This window comes from Polypterus senegalus, chromosome 10, assembly GCF_016835505.1.
Source record: "Polypterus senegalus isolate Bchr_013 chromosome 10, ASM1683550v1, whole genome shotgun sequence".
Lineage (NCBI taxonomy): Eukaryota > Metazoa > Chordata > Cladistia > Polypteriformes > Polypteridae > Polypterus > Polypterus senegalus.
This window is the reverse complement of record NC_053163.1, coordinates 84,351,408-84,368,097: the sequence shown is the minus strand read 5'-3', so window position 1 is coordinate 84,368,097 and position 16,690 is coordinate 84,351,408. Positions and strand designations below refer to the sequence as shown.

Below are 16,690 nucleotides of genomic sequence, written 5' to 3'. Positions count from 1 at the left end.
CTTATGTCTATACTGTATAATAAAAGCACCCTTCATACATGTTTCAGACTCATTTGTCATTGATTTGGGTTTAAGGGGTGCTGCAAGAGTTCCCCTCATTTTTTATACACCATTTAGCAACTTAAACATACATATTTAAATTTACAACACAAAGCGCAAAACACATACACCTATACCAGGGATGTTTTCCTCTTCCTAAAATAACCACTGGATAAAATCGGTTTTGGTCACTGATAGCGCGAGTCTGTCATGGAATGCAAAGGCCAGAGAAAGCTGACTGTGTTATGATTTATTACTTAGGTCAAGGAATTCAGACAACTGCATTTAAAACATTGAAAGAGTTAATTCATGGAATGGTGACTGGCTGCAAAGCAGCAACAAAAGCATTGTGAAAATTAAAAATACAACAACTACAGCAGCTTGTCAAAGACTGGCACAGACTTCAACAGCAGTGCACAGCACTAAGATAGCTTGTTTAAATACTTGCCTCAGTTAATGATGGATTACAGTATTAAAACACGAGACAGGATATTGTGGTTGCCTAGCAACAAGGAAACTTCTCACTGAAAAGGTGGCGTGGCTTAGGGAGATGTAGCACTTTATAAAGAAAAGACGTAGTGCAAAATACATAATGCTAAACAAAGGGGTGGTAATTATCTACTTAGAGTACCGTATTTACTCGTGTACCACATGCACATTTTTTCCCCGAAAATGAGCAGTAGAAAATCAGGTGCGCGTCATACGTGAGGAATACGGTAGGGGCAGGTTTGTTTTTGAATCAGTTTGGTGTCGTCATTTAGCATGGATAGTAGCAAGCGTTTACGCTCCTTCATGGCAGGAGAGAAACTAAAAGTGATTTTGGAAGCAGAGAAAATAGCAAATTGGGCGGCAGGTCGTAAGTACGGTGTTCCAGAGTCATGTGTTCGAGATTGGCGACAGAAGAAAGAAAAACTTTTGTCATGCAACATAAACAGACGGCCGTTTCGCGGAAAACGTGCCCAGTTCCCACAGGTTGAAGTTGCACTTGCTGATTACATTCAAGGCAGGCATCAGCTTGGATATGCAGTGTCCACGGAAAAGATTCAGGTGAAAGCTCGTGATATAGCGAAAGAACGTGGAATACCAATCACACAGTTCAAAGCAAGCCGCGGATGGGTTATGCGCTTCATGGGCTGCAACAGCGGTACATGAAACAATGCTAACTGGCAAAATGAAAGCCCCAACATTGGCGCAGGTGTGTGCCTGGATCATCGCTGCTTGGAACCTTATTCCAGAGAATTTGGTTGTGAAAAGCTTCAAAAAGTGCAGCATATCCAACAGCATCGATGGAAGCGAAGACGTCACCTTATGGGGAAGTGAAGACGACACTGTATGGGACATCAGTAGCGGTGGAGAATCTAGCAGCGAATCGGAAGATGATGATTAAACTGGAATATTCTGGTGAGCACAATCATTTTCCACTTGCTGTTACAGTCCTTTACCGATTGTCTTTATACGGTTCTTTCTTTTCTCATTTCACAGGGCTATTTGTCATTCCCACCTTTCAAAGCATGGTGTGACAAACACTGAACGTTCTGCAGTAGGGGTACTGCTTACAGTTAGTACAATATACTGTATCATGTGCAGAAATAATTAAACAAGACATAATTATTCTTCATTACAGTTATTCACGTCGGTGTCTTACAGCAACCTCACTCGCTTCCTATACAATCACAATGCGTGTCGTACACGGGGCAAAAGATTTTTTCCCGATTTTCTTTGTAAAAATTAGGGTGCGCGTCTTACACAAGGGTGCGTGGTACAGAAGTAAATACGGTAAATGATTTTGAGAAATGCCTTACCAGTGATGATGCGATCACTGTTTTAAACACCTTGTTCACACCTAAGTCATGTGTGTCATTAAGTGATTTTTCATACAAAGATTAGTGTGTAAGGCAAAATTTTCTGGAAATATAAATCATCATACAATCACATCAAAACCTCAATCTGCTGTCAACATGCCTATCCTTCTACCAGAAATATTAGCAACTGGAAAGGCTACAAGGGGAAGCAAAATGGACCAGAAGATGGAATCATATCTAAGAGGCTAGCAGGGGTCAAAACTAGCAGGACAGACAATTGTGACAGACTAAATCCAACCAAAAAATTGGAGTCTCAAAAACGTAGCCAGCACATCAACAATAAACCAGAGAAGGTACAAAGAAGCACTTGCAAAAGGATTTGTTTTGTCAATCCATTTTGTTATCCTGGCTTAAATACCAAAGATGTCACTCATGACAGCTTTCAGGAAAATCGGCCTTAACCATGGAGGGCAACAATGGAGTCACAGGATGTCAACATACACTGAAAAACAATACTGCATCATGGCAGAGTAAAAATAGTACAAATAAAGTCAAACCAGAATCAGCATGATTCAAAGCCTAAGGAGAAATTTACAATAACCCACAAACGAATGTATTAATGACAAGAAAAGAGTAACTACAATTAACAACACTTGTTAGGGCAGAAGTGTAACTCATTTGTATAAATTATACAATTTTGTGGATTTAAGCACATTTAGAATATAAGAACATAAGAAATTTGACAAATTTTGAGAAGAAACCATTCAGTCCATCAAGCCTGATTGTTTAGCTAATAGCTAAGCTGTCCTAATATCTCATCCAGATACTTCTTAAAGTTTGTCAAGGTTTCTGTTTCAACTACATGTCTCAGTAGTTTGTTCCACATTCCCACAACATTTTGCATAAAAAAGTGCTTTGTAGCTTCAGTCCTAAATGCACTTTCCCTTAACGTCCACTGGTTTATGTGATTCACCCAAGTACTGTGTGCAGTTTTGGCCTCCAGGCTAAATAGCAGCACTAGAAAAGGTCCAGAGAAGAGTAACTACGCTCATTCCAGGTCTACAAGGGATGAATTATGAAGAAAGTTTAAAAGAGCTAAGCCTTTTCAGTTTAATCAAAAGAAGATTAAGAGGTGAAATGATTGAAGTGTTTAAAATTATGAAGGGAATTAGTACAGTGGATCAAGACTTGTTATTTAAAAATGAGTTCATCAAGAACACAGGGACACAGTTGGAAACTTGTTAAGGGTAAATTTTTCACAAATATTAGGACATTTTTAAACTAAGCTACCAAGTAGTTTGATAGAGAGTAAGACTTTCAAAACTAGACATGATATTATTTTAGAAGAATTAAGTGGATATTTACTAGCGAGCTTTGTTGGGCTGAATGGCCTGTTCTCATCTAGATTGTTCCAATATTCTAATGAATCTACCAGTAGTGCTTTTGAGGATTTTGAAGACCTGGATTAGGTCCCCCACAAAGTCTCCTATGCTATAGACTAAACAGGTTCAATTCTTTGACTCTGTCACAGTATGACATGTCCTTAAGTCCTGAGATGCACTTGTTTGTTCTACTCTGCACAGTTTCAAGTGCTGCTATATTTTTTTGTAGCAGGGTAACTAGAACTACACACAATACTCCAGATGCACGCACTCACTAGTGCACTATAAACTCAACAGTTTTTATGATGTAACCTAACATTTTACTTACCTTCTTAATAGCCTCTGATGATTGCTCAGATGAAGAAAATGTTGTGCAACATAAACCCCCAAATCCTTTTTAGAGGTTGTATCATTTAGGACAGTGTCTTCCACCCTTTACTTATAATTAATTTTCCTTTTGCCCATTGGCACTTTTCTACATTAAACTGCATTTTCCAAGTGTTCACCCAAATTCTGGGGCTTGTCCATATCTTTCTGTTGCTGCCATCTTAGTGTCTACCATTTCTCCAGTTTTAGTGTGATCTGTGAATTGCACAAGTTTCCTAACAAAACCGGAATCCATACCATTACTATGTCACTGATATATCAGAAAATCCTAACAAATAACAGTCTAAGGACAGACCGTTGAAGATCTCCACTAATGACCTCACCCTATAAGAGCATTCTCCCCTTATCTGTACTCTTTGTCTCTTATCAGTTAACCAACTTGAGATCCAGTTTTGGTTATTTTGCCTTCTGATCTGTTGCTATCTTTTGAATTTGACAAGAGACTCAATCTCTCTTTTATATTCTCAAAACTATCTCATACACGAGTTCTCATATCTTACACGCATGAGTTATCAGTTTACATACTGAATGCTGTGCAGTGTCGATTGCTGAACATTAACTCAAACTGGGTTTACGTTTTGACTTACTTTTACAAAGTTTCCAAACTGTTCTGTATTTTTATAAAAGGTATAGTTATTTCATATACTTGAGCTGAGTCACATAAAAAGCACTCATTACACACATATATACTAGTTAGTGCATGAAAAAGTAGTGCAGAACTTATGAAATACACACTGGCATGACCTCAATGATATATCTGCCTCTTGTGATAATCGCTGCATTGAGTTTTGTGAACTTCTTTCCACATGATATGTAATATCTGTGGTAACCTCTGGGGTACCACTGAAGTACAAACAATAGGGTTTCTTGGTTTCCGCACACTGCTCCCAGTAGTATACAACTTTTTCATCAAATGCTGAATTGTGCATTTCGCTGGAGTTCTTGCAACAAGTGGTGGACCTACATTTTTGGGGCCCTGAAGCTTGAACTGTTACAGCTTATACTTCATGCTCAGAACGTGCAAGTGCATGCATCATAGCTGCCACGTGATCTCAGCATTCATCTGATGCATCCTCTGAGCATGTCCTCAGAAATTAATGCGACGCCTGGGCAAGCTGCAGTACCAGAAAAAAATCAGGGGGCACAGTGTGTTCAAGTTGGAATGTGGCGTCAGAGTCTCTGTCAGCACTATCAACATGTGACAAGTTGCTTTGCAGATCCAACAGGATCAATGTGTGTGCTTCGATGTTTGATGAATGGTTCGATGCAGTGAAGTAAATCATCAAACTTAAATGCTGACATAGAAATGTATTCATGGTGGTTTTCTTCCTCTATTTCTCGCACTGGCAATACAACTGCTGCATATTCCCCATCGTTATGACACGAAGTGTATTTGAGCCATGGAGAAAAAAAAATTTAGGGACACGTGCAGAAAAAAAAGTCTATTTTGTGATTAAACTGGAAAATTCAACTATAATCTTGCAGCTTATTTTGTTATTAAAGTAGAACATTGTAAACGTCATCTTAAAACTGATCCACTTGTTAATCACTACGTGTTTCTGGGGTTTCCTCCTGCACTGACGGCAGCAGCAGGCAGAGATTGCTACACAGAACACATTCAATTTATGATATTCCAGGTCTCTGCACATTTAGTATCCTGATTTATACTTGATATCACTTTCACGGTGAAATGTGTTAAAGCATGTATGTTATATTTTACAGATAAATCATTAACTTCAATTAAATTATTTAATAATTACACATCGGGGCTGCGTGGTGGCAGAGCAGTAGTGCTTCTGCCTCGCAGTAGGGAGTCACGTCCCTGGTGGTCCCTGCCTGGAGTTTGCATGTTTTCCTGGTGGTTTTTCACAGTGTGCTCCGTTCTATACAAGTTTTGTAGATATGATAATGCTAAAATGACGCTAGTGTATGTGTGTGCTTATATTCACCTTGCGATGAGATGATTCCCAGTCCAGGGAATGTTTCCGTTGCCTATTACAGTAAGCATCGTTAGGCATCCCTGGATTGATGGATGTAATTATTAAACATGCATTCTTTTCAGAGATATTGCGGCAAGGTGTCCTAGGAATTTAATGGATGTTTCACATTTCACAACCCAGCGAAGGCAAATGTTGTTTTCTCACCGTGATGATATCTCGGACTGTCACCCAGTAGAATTCTCCAGACTTACGTAAAGTACGCACACAAGTATAAACAGTACACCACATGCGTAGTAGTGGCATCTGCAGGCGCACCCAGCCAGCCTTATAGAGGCCCCTTCGCAACCAGCAATGAGGTCTGGGTAACCACCGTTATCTCCTTCAACTGTTACTCCATGACAACTGACCACAAATTTAAATAAAAATCAGTACATCAAAGACTCTGACCTAAGCATATTGGTAAAATTGTTATTATTTATTGTAATATAATTAGTATATTTGAAGGTTTTCTAAGATTATTTATGTAAATAAAAGATTACCAAAATGTTGCCCTTTACAATGACTGCAAGTATTGAAATATGCTTCAATTTTTTTCAATTATGGCTAGCCTAACATAACTAATTTTAATAAAAATTTGACTTTCTGTCATAAATGTTAATAATGTTTTAAATTATTTATGATTATTTTAGAATATACTAAGAATGAATCATCTTTGAATTGAACATTTCTTTGTTTTTGGCTTCAATAACCTTCTGTTTTTTTTTTTTTAACTATTATTTTATATTGAATTACACAATATTATTAATATTATTATTTTTCAAAAACCCCTTCTCATACAGTAGACACAACAATATTTTTTAAGAAATGTGGACTAAAGTTGCTTCTGAGGCCCTGAAGCTTAAGCTTCATTCATTTCATAGTAGATCCACCCCTGCTTGGAACATGATATCGTTACATGAATCTCTTATGTGTCAACTTGATCAAGCCTGTATGAACACACAGCTCCATAATCATACCAGTCTTCTCCAATGAAGGGGACATGTCTTCTCTCTAGCATGCATACAGAAAACAAAACAAAGCCACTTCCCACTTGCTTTACCAGACTATGTGTGCTGCTGCTGAACCAGGGTGGGGCTCCTTGCCATGCACAGGGCTACTTTTATGTGCCCCAACTAGTATATGCCACATGTCTCCATACATCGTTTTGCAAATTTCTTTGTAATACAGCAGTATGTAAAAAGAAGCAAGAGATAATCAACCAAGGATATCACTAGAATGAAAGTCATATCCTACACTAGACAGGTGGAATCCCATAGCAACAAAATTCATGGGACCATAAAAATATTTTGTTATAACGAATGTGTGGAAAATATGCATACAATTGTGACAGGGGTTGCCAGTGATTCACCATCTCTAATGGAAATGGCTTAAGGACAGCTCCACAGCTGCTTTGCTACATCTGGTAAAGAGTAAACCAAGGATGAAGCAATTGGTTATCCTCTGCATGATAAACCAAGGATGAAGCAATTGGTTATCCTCTGCATGATCAGGCTTACCATGTATCAAGTTTGGCACACGATGTTTAAAACATTTAACACTGGGCTTTGAATTGCACTTCCTCACACTCTCCTGGTCTGCCACAGCAGTGATTCTGAGCTGCTGGTGTTCTTCTAATCTAAGGATGGGAGCTAAAGCAGTATGACTGCACAGTGTCATGGCTCCTATCTCCTGTGCTTGAGTACTGAAGTAACAGCTTGTATTTTGAATGAAGTCTTGAAACTGTACCTGCCTTATCTATACAGTAATAAAGTACCTGTGTTTTCCTTGGAAACCTGGACTCACCTTCCTGTTTTTCGTACAACTCTGTGACCCAAGCTTGACAATACCTGCATAAAAAAACAGAACTTCTTAAACGGCACAAAATATTTAATTTGAAAATTAGACGTTAAATGTAACTTTTTTTATAGAAATAACAGGTATGAATACAAAATGAAAATGGGATGTTAGATGTAACTTTTTTTCTCTGTAAACTGATGCCATTTCTCTCTTTTTTGTTCATCACAATGAAAATTTTGAGATGTGCTATGAAACTTGAACAGTACAGTATTCGCACCCAACACAACTACCCATGCAGATGCTCAGATGAACACTGACTCAGAATTTGGTTATATCTGCATAATGCCACACCTACACTCTCGCCGAGCCTCGCTGTGACTGCCCTAGACTAGAAATTTCACAACAGACTGTCACTTTCTTTTGGTCTAACAAGAAAGAGACAGGCTGTTGCAGGATTCCCAAGACAAGGAGATAGTAGTACAGGTGTGGCATTAAGTATTTATTGGATCACATTATTATCTACAGAGGCCATTTTTGGTCAAAAAAAACCCTTCATTATACTGAAATCTACATTTTGTGAAAATGAAATCCGTTAAACATGATGTTGTATGAACATTTGTCCAGGCCAACAAAAGTATTCATTATCCTGAAAATTTAGTTACTCCTCAATTTGATGTAACAGGATTTGACCCGTATTAATAAGTGAGTGGAAGTCAACCACATAAGCTTTCATCATAAGCAAATTCATGAGGGTTTCAGCTAAATAATGAAATTTTAATGTGAAGCCACTAATAAAACAAAAAATTGAAAGTGAACTGAAAATGAAAAACAGGGAAAGCTTCTTTACATAGTATACCCACTCATACTATCTTGTGTCACATACTTCTTGGGACAATTCACCCATGAGCCAGCCAAAGATCCAATTGACTAAAAAATAAGTTTATTTGTAAACATTTGATGCAATTGCATTATGTATAAAAGAAGTGACCTGATACAGTTAGTGGATGTTGGGATGATCACTGACCTGCACGAATCCCAAGCAAAACAAGAACCTTAAAGAAACAAATGGCTCTATTTGACCAATGTAAAACTTTATAAGATACTCCATATCTTTTTTGGGTACTGCATGGAGGTTTAGTTCCTGCTTTATGCCTGAACCTGCCATAATAGCTTCTAACATCACCACCCTAAACTGGATTAAATGTGTTCAATTATGAACAGATAGATATTCACTACAGTTTCCTTACACAATTAAATTCTATACAAGGACAAGCCAGCCATCTGTTTTCAGACTCACTTCATGGCTCAGTCTTACACACAAATCCCCAAAGTGCTGCAAATATTCTCAAAAAAGACACACAATGACTCCAAAATAACTTAAACTATATGTTGTACAAGAAGTTTCACACTAACACAATGTAGAAGTGAAATCTTTCAGCCCGGATATGAATTTGTGTCTGAGGTACCATGAAGCAAAAGCCTTAAAAGTCAGCATTCCCCCCAAAAGATGGTGAATCTTTGGAAAACATCTAATTTAGCCTTTCACAATATGGTTTAGGAAAATGAACATTTGAAACTGCCATGTGTTAAAAGAACATTTACAGACAGCAGAGTTTATTACATTTATTTGGTTCCATGAACAAGTGCAGCAATCATACCTTAGCTTTATTTTGTTTCTGATTGATGCTGACAACCTATACACAAAGAATAATAACAGCAAAGGCAAGGTAAAATTTGTACTTTATGGTTTTATATTAAGTTTTGGCTGATGTGACCCACTACAATTGCTCATAAAAAAGAGCAAACACTGAATTTTTGAAGTAAGTGGTTATAGATTTGGAGCAACTCTGACTAGGCAAAGAAAACAATTCAGATTTTGAATAGCTGAGCATAGTAAGTATTCAATATTTAGGCTCTGCATGTAGTATGCATCACATTATAATACAGCTGTTTTTGGCTTTTTTAGATTATTTCATCCCACCACATGTGAGAAGAACAACTGAGTAAAGGTAACATTTCATATGATGATGCTAAAGTTATGTTGTCATCTTGTCACTAGGGAAGGTGCATGGACAAGCCAAGCACATACTTGACTAAGATAACTATGCCTTGACAGCAGCTGTTTCTCATTAGCCCTTTCTTATTCATTTCTCATTCATCATCTTCTACCCAGTCAGGTTCTAATTCACCATTTCCTTTTGCCGGTCTTTCTCATTCACAGTTTCTTACTCCACGCTTTCTGGTGATAGCCCTCTGTTTGCCTTAGCTGCTATCGAAATCATATAGCTACTCATTTCTACGTACTCTCTCTCGGGTCCCTGTTTGAATGTGTTTTATATATTTCCCAAATATTCTATTTATACACGGTAGCCCAGTTTCTTATTAGACCAGACTCTTCCTCACCAATATATTAATTATTTTTCAGCAATTTCCTTTCACTGCAATAGCCTGCCCAGGTTAGTCCCTACCTTTCACATGTGACCGCCAGAGTAGGTTCAACCCTACACAATTCAGAACTGGTCTAGCCAAGTGTTGCAATACATTAAATAAGTTTTGTATGTTTTATTCCCAGATAATGCCATAAATCAACTACTTGCTTCATTTCTGCCCCTTATTCACCTAAAATTCACATCTTATTAATGTTTTCTGTTTATTGTATATCATTTGCCCAATTTCACATTTAATGTTTCTAGTTCACTAACCTCACATGTGGTCTAGTGCTTAAGGACTTCTACTCTAAAACACAAAACATTGGTTGAGGAAACCCAATTAGAATCAACCAGTCCTAAAATCATACATTAGTTAGGAAATCTGAATCCACTGAACATGAGTGAATGTGGGTGCACACATGACTGCATCCTATGATACATTAGCTTCATACGCAAGAATGGCTTCTGTACCATCTACTGCTGCCAACATAGGCTCATGCTCTCTTAAATCTTACACAAACACAAAATAAGGCTTAGAAAAAGCATGGGTGGCACCTTGGTGGGTGATACTGCTAAAAAACGGCAGTACCCTAGGTTCAAGCCTAGGCCTAGTCACTATTTGTATAAACACTACACCTTCCATCTGGGTCTGTGTGAAATTTCTCCCTGTACCCAGAATGAATCATGTATGCACTGCATGTTACAGTTAGGTCCATAAATATTTGGACAGAGACAACTCTTTTCTAATTTTGGTTCTGTACATTACCACAATGAATTTTAAATGAAACAACTCAGATGCAGTTGAAGTGCAGACTTTCAGCTTTATTTCAGTGGGTTGAACAAAAAGATTGCATAAAAATGTGAGGCAACTAAAGCATTTTTTAACACAATCCCTTTATTTCAGGGGCTCAAAGGTAGTTAGACAAATTAAATAACTGGAAATAAAACGTTCATCTCTAATACTTGGTTGAAAACCCTTTGCTGGCAATGACAGCCTGAAGTCTTGAACTCATGGACATCACCAGATGCTGGTTTTCCTCCTTTTTAATGCTCTGCCAGGCCTTCACTGCAGCAGCTTTCAGTTGCTGTTTGTTTGTGGGCCTTTCTGTCCGAAGTTTGTCTTCAACAAGTGAAATGCATGCTCAATTGGGTTAAGATCAGGTGACTGACTTGGCCATTCAAGAATTTTCCACTTCTTTGCTTTAATAAACTCCTCGGTTGCTTTGGCTGTATGTTTTGGGTCATTGTCCATCTGTATCATGAAACGCCGCCCAATCAATTTGACTGCATTTAGCTGGATTTGAGTAGACAGTATGTCTATGAACACCTCAGAATTCATTCGGCTACTTCTGTCCTGTGTCACATCATCAATAAACACTAGTGTCCCAGTGTCACTGGTAGCCACACATGCCCATGCCATCACACTGCCTCCATTATGTTTTACAGATGATGTGGTATGCTTTGGATAATGAGCTGTTCCACGCCTTCTCCATACTTTTTTCTTGCCATCATTCTGGTAGAAGTTGATCTTGGTTTCATCTGTCCAAAGAATGTTTTTCCAGAACTGTGCTGGCTTTTTTAGATGTTCTTTAGCAAAGTCCAATCTAGCCTTTCTGTTCTTGAGGCTTATGAGTAGCTTGCACCTTGCAGTGCATCCTCTGTATTTATCATGCAGTCTTCTTTTTATGGTAGGCTTGGATATCGACACGTCTACCCCCTGGAGAGTGTTGTTCACTTGGTTGGCTGTTGTGAAGGGGTTTCTCTTCACCATGGAAATGATTATGCAATCATCCACCACTGTTGTCTTCCGTGGACGTCCAGGTCTTTTTGCGTTGCTGAGTTCACCAGTGCTTGCTTTATTTCTCAGGATGTAACAAACTGTAGATTTTGCCACTTGTAATATTATAGCAATGTCTCAGATGGTTTTTTCTGTTTTCGCAGCTTAAGGATGGCTTCTTTCACCTGCATGGAGAGCTCCTTTGACCGCATGTTGTCTGTTCACAGCAAAATCTTCCACATGCAAGCACCATACTTCAAATCAACTCCAGGCCTTTTATCTGTCTAACTGATAATGACATAATGACGGACTTGCCCACACCTGCCCATGAAATAGCCTTTGAGTCAACTGTCCAATTACTTTTGAGCCCCTGAAATGAATTGATTGTGCTAAAAAAATGCTTTAGTTGCTTCACATTTTTATGCAATTATTTTGTTCAACCCACTGAATTAAAGCTGAAAGTCTGCACTTCAACTGCATCTGAGTTGTTTCATTTAGAATTCATTATGGTAATGTACAGAACCAAAATTAGAAAAAAGTTGTCTCTGTTCAAATATTTATGGACCTAACTGCATATAAACTGGGCAATCTAAAATCTGGCTGTGCAGGTGTTTTCACTGATGAACAGATATTCCATCTAGGATTGGTGTCTGTGCTGCCAGAACAAGCCCTGTAATGGAATAAACGAGTTCAGAAAATGTATACATAGATCCAGGTTGAGTTTTCAGGTCCTAAGGTTACTCAACAGTTGAACATGTTGTCAACTGCAGGAGCAAACCTGATATGAGTTTCTAATATTAATTGTAGTATTATATTTATATGTTGCCTTTGATGTAAATTTTTGTATCCATTGTGCATTGAAGGCAAGTAAAAAAATTAATTTTACTGTATACACAACATGAAAATATAACTATGAACAGATTGAAAACATTTTTAACTAAAGTTGACTTTGGCATAAATTATAAATCAAAAGTGTCAAAATACACCTTTCTGAAATCTTTCTGATTTAATTAAACTAATGCTTTCTTCTTTTTATTTTGGGATTTATTCATTTTGATTAATGTAGAACTTTAGTAGATGTCAAAACTTTGCAAAGCACTCATGATGGAAATCTAGCACTGCCACATTCTGGGGATTATACTGACCAGGAAAATGAAACTAGACAGACAGACAGACAGACAGACAGACAGACAGACAGATAGATAGATAGATAGATAGATAGATAGATAGATAGATAGATAGATAGATAGATAGATATTCTCTTCGTGGTCTTGCGCTGTCCATGTGCAGCGCATCACTCTGTGACTCTCACAGTTCATCGGCATGTCAGCTGTACAAATACAGAAACGGCCCAACTATGAACCTGTCAAATGTTCGGAACTTTACATAAAAGTATTATCTATACAGACATTTACAGCTTTTTCACCATTTTTTCTATGCATATCCTATTTGCCCATTTTCTCATTTACCATTTCCTCGTTTTACTGATTCTTATTTCCTCTTTTTCAGCCTCTATACTTTTCCACTGTCATGCTGGGTTTATTAATGACTCCATTTTTATTTACTATTTGTTCAAGTATCTCTAGCTAGATTTTTCCTCTCAAAGTGTGTCCTTTTTCACCTTATACCTGTGCATTATTTCTTTTTCTCATCTTCGTTATTTCTGCCTTTTTTCTTTTTTATTATTAACCACACTGTTTTTGTTCAATGCCTTTTCACCACTTGGTCTTAAATAACATTTTTCACATTGTCAACATGTTATTTTCAGTTATTTGGTTTCTAGTCCCTTCAGATTTAACAGCTTCTTATTTGTCGCTTTTTTGTTCTGTTCAATTTCTCATTCCGTTTCTGGTTTTCTACTTTCAGCATCGTGCTGGCTCTTATTTGCTCATTTTCTCACTTTCCCATTTTGCCATTCACAAGATGGAATTTGCTCTTGTTCGCTAAGTGACTTCTTTTGCCGTTCCTGCCCATTCAATTTCGGATTTTCGGCTTTTGAAGCGAATCATGTTCTTCCATGACGACAGTAACATACCATCGTCTGCCTCGCATTCCCCATTCAGGGAAGACGATGTCATTGCCTGTCACAGCAGGAGTGTTCAGAAGTCGGGACTCGACACGGGTCGGGACGCGCGGCCATCGGCCCACCCACGCATACCAGGCCGACGAAGCGTCGCCGGACGTAACTGACAGCACGTCTCCGGCCTGTGCGTGTACTTCATAAACGGGCCTCACGATTTTCTCGTATTCGTCGCCGGGAGAAAGCCTGATGTGGGGGTCACGGCATCACAGCACATACTGTACTGTACAGTACGTCAAGTCGAATGAGTTAAAGAGATCTCGAAAGGGCTGGGTCACGTGTGGCACTTGTTTCTCCTTTCTGGTAAAGTGACAAACTGCACGCGACAACAAAAAGGGTGCAAGCAGAGCTCGATTGTGCCCTCGTTTGTTCTACTTTTGTGTTATTGTTGACAAGCTGCACGTGATGACAGGCAGACAGAGGTGACCGCAGATTTGCTCACGTCGCACGTTGTTTATTCTGCCCGTCCTCATAGACTGTGTCTAATAACCAAATCATCATGGATGTTTGCTTTTTTTAACATGCGAGCAAGTTTCGGGCGCATCGCACGGCGTTACCCAGTACTGTCGGCGAAGTCCTGCTTTCTTTGAAAAGAAAACGTGGCCGCGCTGGAAACAAACGCTGCTACCTGGGCGATGTTGCGAAAATGCCAACATGGGAAGTAACATTTTCTTATTGCAGATAAACCAACGTTTTCTCAACAAATGGTGACCTATTTCTCAAGACTGGTAAGGGATTATTTTAGCAATCGCAAGATGACGCAAAAGCAACCAGTGGAAGTAACGTGAACAAAATCAAATAGCGATAGACGCGGTCTTTCCAGAAAGGCAGTACATTGATTCGCACGACATATGTACACACCTCGTCTTTACTGTTGCTCATGGGGATATCGCCGTGCTCCGGGCCGCCCGACTGAATGTAGATCCACTTCCTCCGGTGTCGTTGCGACTGTACAACAGATCAGACTGCAGATCGTAGCGCATCGGCTTATCCCGACATCGCTGGCCGACAGAGAGCGCACGGAGTCAGCCCGAGCAGCGCCACAGCGGCTGGGTGCCCTGCATTAACAATCGTCCAAAGGGTGCCGCTACTTCTGTGGCTGCCCTGGCAGTGTGTGTGTGTGCCTGTCTGTTTGTGGTGTTGCGGAGTGTGTGTGGGGGGTGAGGTGTGCGTATGTGTGTGTGTGCTGGGGTGTGTGTGTGGTATAACTAAACAGCTCGGGACAAAGCTGTGCTTGATGAAATCACACAAATGTACACAACTACGATGGAAGACAACCTCGAATAAAATTCCAGTTCCACGTTCGGGAGATCTCAACCATCGCATCCCGGAAAGATTATATATCCGCTCGCCCGCCGCGGGGTCGCAGTGGCAGACATGACATTTACAAGCACGCACGTTCATAGGAGTCATACACTTTCAGCTTGTCTCTCTTAGTATTTTTGCAAAACTATAGCCCTAGAAAACATTTTGGGCCAAGGCATCGAGATTCAAATCGGAGCGAAACATGGCAGTGCGTGAAAGCCGATCAAACAGAGACCAAACGTAAATAGCTCAGAGACATCCTCGTTGGAGAGAAAAATATACAGAATCGTGTAACCCAGCTACACAAAAGTTCCCCTTACGAGTGAACGTGACCCGACAGCAACCGTCACTCCAGTCAGTACAGCTCCAAAGCAACTCTCGCACTTCTTGGGTGTACTGGCTATGGACAGTTGAAGCGGTGATGCGCTAAAAATAAAACATCAATGCCATTTGCCGGGTCATATAGAAAAGGAGCTTTAGTTGTCTGCTGTTAACCACCCGTAGTCCTTTGCATCCGCACCTGTCCGGGAAAGGTGCAAACTCCGGCAACAAAATAAGGAAACGAGACACACATGACCTACAGCTCGCAAAGCACAAGCTGTATAAAGAGAGGAGAGCACAATAAATACCAATCAGGACACGCAAGTGATTTCGTAGTTTTCGGAACCTCACCCAAATGCCGGTGTTTGTAGCAATAACGTATGCATTTAATGACTAAACACAATTCGGAGCGCGCAATAAGAGAATGACCAGTCTAGCAAAACAGGCGTTAAATAGTACAAAAAAGTTAAAGCACGAGAGTATCCGTGCCCTCTCGAAAATTGCAGCCCCTTTAAATGCCCCTCGGCTCGCCAGCATTGCCTCTTTTGTTATTAGCAATGGCAATCCTACGGCACTCTTACCTTCCCCACCAGATAGCGAGATCACGAAATATTTCGGGTTGCTCAAGTGTCGTACCAACTGGTACGGAAAGGGGGGGCGACTCTTCTGTCTAAGCTGCCTTCCGGTTTGTGCCTCTAAGACGTTTTCAAAGTAGAATAAATCCGGGGTGAATTTTGTTTTTTTCCCCGCAATGTTCCCACATTGCCAGTTTCAGTCTGCAGAAGCTCGAGAGAAATATCGCGCACACCGGGTCCTAAAGCCTGCCCATTTATGTGTACAGGTGAACGGGGAAGGCTGCTCAGTGCTGCGAGACCCGTCATGGCTTTGCACAGACAACGAAATGCGTCGATTTCGACACAGCGCTGCGTGGACACATCTGCACTTTCGTAACGTGTAGCGATGGACACAGAACCTTAGTTGTGACACACTAGCTCGGGGCAAACTCTTCCTCATTATGTCATCTTAGACCCTCGTTAACAATGTTGAGGGACTTAGCAAACACACGGGCGGATGTACTTCTGATTCTTTCCTATATGGCACTTACGCTTTAGTAGTAATGAATTCAATATCTGTATTTTAATATTATTGCGTCTATTAACTTACACCGGGAATGGGGCCTGTGTATAACACAACCTATCATTCGCAATCCCGCATATGCCAATTCAGGGTCGTCAAGGGCCAGATTCTGTTCCGGCAGCCACGGGAGCAAGGCAGCTAACCAACCTTGGATGAGGCGACAATGCTCACTCACCCTGTTTAAAGACTCTGACAATCCTTATTAAATGCTGAAAATCGGAGAACAAGAAGAAAAAGAGGATTAACAGATTTACT

At 39.8% G+C, this 16,690-nt stretch overlaps 1 protein-coding gene across 2 annotated transcripts in view; it reads right to left on the bottom strand.

Moving 5' to 3' along the window:
- Positions 1-16,078, bottom strand: part of bcorl1 (BCL6 corepressor-like 1) — a 152,391-nt gene extending 136,313 nt beyond the window's left edge. For both annotated transcript variants that reach the window (XM_039766045.1, XM_039766047.1), the window contains exon 1: positions 15,880-16,078. The gene's annotated coding sequence lies outside the window, so the exon portion shown is untranslated. The remainder of the gene's footprint in view (positions 1-15,879) is intronic.
- Between the last annotated feature and the right edge of the window lie 612 nt (positions 16,079-16,690).